Here is a 6,136-nt window from a genome sequence, read left to right as displayed (position 1 = left end):
GACCCCAAGGTCACACAGCTAGTTTTTTGTGTTGTGTCTGAGGCCAGATTTGAACTCAGGTCCTCCTGACTCCAGGGCTGGTGGCACTCACTGTGCCACTTAGCCACCCCTACCACCACAAGTTTTCAGGTCTCAGTTCTTCATTCTTCTGTAGCTGTTCTGCCACCAGATCTCAGTCTCAAGGAAATTCTGACTGCTTCTCTGGGGCTTTTCTTATATACACAGCATTAGCTACTTCCTTCAGCCAGCCCCTTCCTGTTATGTCAGTAACAGGAGACAGGAGTTCATACCTTCTGTTTCCCCAACAGAAGCTTGATCAGTTACTAAGTGCTAAGCACCTGCTGCTTTTGCCAACACAAAGGGATCTTCAAATTCAAAATTACATTACCATTACATTTAGATAATGTGTTGTCTTATTCTCTGTTTAGTTTATACTGTCCTCTTCTCTCAAATCTATTTTCCTTTGTCCTGTTGATATTCACTCCTTTCCAAACCCTAACTTTGGATTACTCTTACCATCTGCCTTCTTTTCTTTTACTGTTGAGCAGAGCTAGAAGAAACTTTGCAACCTGTCAAACTCTGAAAACAAATTACCAAAGAGTCACAGAGGTTATTATACCAACTGTTAACTTTAAACAAATAAAATAAAACAAAACAAAACAAAATCAAAGAGCTGACAGAGGTTATAGGCAAAAAGCCTTCTTTCTTCTGTTGGAGAAGGGAAAGTAGATATATGTGTTCAGTCATAAAGCAGACCCAAGGCAGCTAGGCTAAGTCTTGATACATATAGTCATGGCTAGATAAAGAGCCAGACAGTGAGCTGTATTCATGTTCTTTTCTCTCCTGGTTTTCCTGAGACAATGCTCTTTCTTAGTACTCCTCCAACTTCTCTGCCTCCTCTTTCTCAGGCTTCTTTGGTGGTTTACTATCCATTATCACACTCCCAAACTGTAGATGTGTCCCAAGATTCTTGTCCTGGATCCTCTTTTCTTTTCTTTCTATGATCTCTCACATGTTGACATTATCAGCTCCCATGAATATTATGAACATTTATGTGCAGATGATTCCTGAGTCTCTAAGTCAAGAACTATTATCTTTCCTGAATTTCAGTCATATCTCTAACTGCCAATTGGATATTTCACATGGATGTTTTACAGACATCTTATGAACGTGTCCAAATCTCATTTTCCCCTTCAGACCTATCCATCTTCTAAAACTTCTGATTTCTGTTGAGGGTTCTAGCATCTTTGAAATCACCAAGGTTTTTAAGTTTGGTTTTAAACTGGACTTTTCACTGTTTCTCACTACACATATACAATTGGTTTTCAAATCTTGGTTTTACTCCACAACTTCTCTAGCATTCATATCCTTCTTTCTATTTTCCTGGCCACTGAGCTAAGTTAGTCCCTTATCATCATGCCAGCATGAACCACTGTTGTAGCCTCTAATTGGTCTCCCTGACTTAACTCTCTCCTCTGCCCAAGTACATGCAAGTATAAAAGTGATGTTCCTGAAATGCAGATCTGGCCATGTCACTTTTCTGCTCAAACTCTAGTGGCACCCAATTACTTTTAGGATCAAATAGAAGCTCTCCTATTTTACTTTTAAAGCCTGTCCCAATCTGGTTCCCAACCTTATTATACATTACTCTTCTTCCTTCACTCTATGGTCCACTGAAAATGTCCTTCTTGCTGTGGTATACACACATTACTCCTGCCATTTCCATGCCTTTGAAGTTGCTACACCTCATGCCTGGAGTGTAATCCCATCTTACCTCTTTGCTTCTTAGAATCTTTTATTTTCTTCAAGATTCTGTTGCAATTCTGGAGGAGAGAGGGAAGCTGATTGACTTTGCACAGCTCTATCTTACTTAAATCCAATTCACTGGAAAGGAAAGACATCCCACATGTGATGTCACCCATAGTCTTCCCGAACAAAGGACAAACAGCAACATCAACAACAACATCAACAACAACCAATGCTATTTCCCACGTGGACTCTTTCTTGATCCCACCCCTGAAATGTATCTTATATTTATTTTGTTATGTACTAATTTATACATACGTTGTCTCTCTGGATAGAATGGAAACTCTTCAAGGGCAGCCAGGGACAGTTTCTTTTTTGCCTTCATATCCCCAGCACTTAGCATAGTGCTGGATACAAAGGCTTATTAGTTGTCCTATATTTGGAATCATGCTATACATTGATTAGAAAAGCTGTCTCCCTTTCCTTTTTATCCCAGACCCATGGATAGAAACTACTATACTTAGAAGAATCCCCCAAAGCACCTAATAGTTGTTAAATAGTTTTATCTTTGTCAAATAAGAAAAGAAGAACTTGTGTTCTGAGGTCACAGTCAGATCTGTCAGGAAGTTACTAAACAACCAGAGAATAACAAACTTTAACATAAATGTTATCTTTTCCTTCTAATATAATGAATGACATATTGGTATAAGTGTAATGAAAGCATCTGTGACTCTTTCATGGATTTTCTTTTCATTAGCTATGATGCTTTCCCTTTCCCAGGAAGGAAAAAAATTAGAATTATATTTTTATGCCCACTCATTTTCATTTGCAGGTAAAAAGGTCTTATATCCCCTCCATTTTAGTATCTTTCAGTAAGAAAATTCTAATTTTTCTTTGTTTATGTAAAATTGGGGATTTAAATTAAACAGAAAACCCTCATAATGTTCAATTTAAAAGCTGTCAACATTTTTTTCTTTGTTTTGATTTAGTATATAATAGCTTGTCAAGGTTAACAATTAATAATATACTTTTTCAAAACATTTTCACATTTGTCAAGGGTCTGTTCACTTGGTCCAATTTTAGAGGGAAAGCCTTGCTAATGCCATGCTAATTACCCAACCTGAGGTCTCCTAACTTAAACTTTTGGTTTTTAGAAACAGTCTGGTAGAATCAATGCCCCAGATAATTCATCAAGTTAAGTCCTGAATCTAGTTACCCTGAATCCTTTATGATGGCAACTATCTTGTTGCCTAGTTTTCATGTGTGTCTAAGCTGCCCTATCACATTCGTGTTCTCCTCAGACCTTTCTAACATCATTGCTATGGATTCCCCAGGAAACCTCTTTCCTCCTTTGCATCTTAGCCTTAATAAGACTTAAGTCAACCTACCTTCCAGATCGACCACACTCATGAGAGCTAGTTATTAATTAGCAAGCTGTCCCATAATGTTCTTTCTAATTTTCCAAATGTATCATAGTTTATAACTTCATTCAGCAGGAGGAATGAATGGAGGATATTAATAGAGGAATAAATGGCCTTTATTTTATTATTGTATTGTAGAAGGAAATGGTAAACCACTCCAGTATCTTCACCAAGAAAACCCCAAATGGGGTCACAAAGAGTCTGACATGATTGAAGTGACTGAGCAACAATTGGCACCATTATAGACACATTCTCATCAGTTAAAAATAGTATATCTTTTATGTTTGCCAAAGAAAATGGAAAGAAATTTAACAATGTAATTAAAAGATTGATTTAATCCCTTATGAATTGAAATTTGAATAAGAGAACTACCTAGTTTAGCCAATTTTGGTTTGGGTCTGATGTAGAAAGCTGCATCAAGAAGCAGAACTCTCTATCCTAGGAATCCAGATCACATGCAAAACATTTAAAAGAAGCAGTAAGTTAAACAAACAAAACAAAACATAAAGGGAACATCAGTGTTTAACAGTGGTTAAACTGGACAGTGGCCACTCTCTATTCCCAAATTCTATTTTTTTGGAGAGGGTAGTAGATTAATGATCATTATTCCTCCATGCCCAATAAAGATGGAACAATAAAAGAATGGACTTAAATTTAAGCAAGACAGATTGGGTTTGATGTAATGAAAATATAACTTTTTGTAGAGTCATGAAACACTAGCATGGGTTACTGAGTTTTAAGACTAGTTTGCATAATGGACAGAGTGCTGTACTCAAGTCAGGAAGGCTCTGCCTCAGGCACTTGGTAGCTGTGTGACTTTGGATAAATTTCTTAGCTTATCTCATCCCCTTTTTCCTTATCTATAAGATGGGTGTAATGTCTATCTCTGAAAGTTAGTGTGAAGATAAATTAGATAATATGTAAAGCACTTTGCAAATCTTAAAGTGCTATGTAAATGCTATCTATAAGTATTATCAGAATATCAAAGCATTTTTACCATGGATCATTTTCATAGTTAGATACTTGAAGACAGAGAGAGAGGGCTGAACCAGCAGATCTTTTAAGGTCTCTTCTAGCTCAAGGATTCCATTCCTCAATAATTCTAATCGGCCCTTTCAGATGCTTTCTTGATCTCCTTTTAAGTAACAAGGGAAATTCAAATAACTACTGCAGCATTGCATGATTTCAATTCAGGAAGAGATGGGTTGAAATCCCCTCTCATATCCATACTAGTCATGTGACCCTGGCTAAATTATTCAATCTCTTTTTGGCCTCATATTCCTCATCTGCAAAATGGGGGTAAGAAGAATATCTACTTTAGGGGGGAAGGGGATGAGAGGGGGTAATGATGGAGGGGAGGGCAGGTTGGGGGGAAGGGAAGTTGGAAGCACACACTTTTGAAAAGGAACAAGGTCAAAGTAGAGAATAGAATAAGTGGGAGGTGGGATAGGATGGAGGGAAATACAGTCAGTCTTTCTCAATATATCCACTATGGAAATGTTTTGTGTAGCTACACAGGTACAACCTATATTGAATTGCTTATCTTCCCAGTAAGGGTGGGTGATGAGGGAGAAGGGAAAGAATCTGGAATTCAAAGTTTTAAAATAAAATGTTTAAAAATCTATCTATCTATCTATCTATCTATCTATCTATCTATCTATCTACCTATCATCTATCTATCTATCTATCTATCTATCTATCTATCTATCTATCTATCTATCTATCTATCTATCTACCTATCATCTATCTATCTATCATCTATCTATCTAATTTTTTTTTACATGTAACTGGGAAATAAGATATACGGGCACTGGAGGATGGAGATCCATCTTGCCCTACCAGAAAGTCAGAGGGGAGGACATTGGAGAGAGCAGAGTGGGGTAGAGGGTATACAGTGAGATCACTGTTTCGGGGTGGTGGGTAGGGGAAAGATGGAGAAAATTTTTAACTCAAAATCTTGTGGAAATGAATGATATAAGCTAAAAATAAACATAAAATTTAATTTAAAAAAAGAATATCTAGTCTAAAAACAGAGCTATTGTAAGAATCTAATGAGGTAATATAAATGAAATGTTTTGCAAACCACAAAATACTCCATAAATATCAGTTATTAATATTAATCATTTCAGAATAGTTCTGCTGCTTTGTGTGTGATCACATGTAGCTATTTTTAGTAGTAGGCCTATTTGTAAGAGATTAATAGTATGATTGGGAAAAATATGGGGAGAGAAAGGGATATTATAGAATGCCTACATCTCAGTCCTGGACTTAGTTTTGAATCTAGCATCAGACTTCTAGTTATCTGTGATACGGTTTGTAGCCATTAAAGTGGCAGCTATTTTGGGCTCTTCATTTTTTATATTTTCTAAATGTTGAATGGCTGAGTGCAATTCATTGGATGGTAGAATATTTAGCATTTTGTAGGCCATTTTAAGATCTACAAAGTGCTTTGCATCTGTAAACTCTTATGATCCTCACAACAACTTTGTAAAGTAAGTGTTATTATTATCCCCATTTTACAGATGTAGAAACTGAGACATGAAGAGATTTTTGTGATTTCCACAGGGTCACACAGCTAAGTAAGAGTCTAAGGCAGGATTTAAACTTAGGTCTTCCTGACTCCAAGTCCAACACTCTGACCACTGTGCTACCTGGCTGCCTCAAAAAATCATCAGAGAGCTAGAAGGGACCTTAGAGGTCATTTAGTCCAATTTTCTCATTTAATAGATGGAGAAAACTGAAATCTTAAAAGGGGAAGATACTTGCTCAAGGTCATGATGTATGTTTTATGCAAACTACCAGTCAGATGATATGAACAGAACCAATCAGATAATATGACCTAGATTAGATGAATGATATTATACAGTTGATACTAGTTCATTTAAATTAAAATTTAAATTGACCCTATCATGTATCTATCTAATCTATCTATCTATCTATCTATCTATCTATCTATCTATCTATCTATC

The sequence above is a fragment of the Petaurus breviceps genome, unplaced genomic scaffold (assembly GCF_028583685.1).
Source record: "Petaurus breviceps papuanus isolate PSGF00001 unplaced genomic scaffold, PetGlider_PUasm1.0 47, whole genome shotgun sequence".
NCBI classification, from domain to species: Eukaryota; Metazoa; Chordata; class Mammalia; order Diprotodontia; family Petauridae; genus Petaurus; species Petaurus breviceps.
This window is presented reverse-complemented; position numbering follows the sequence as displayed.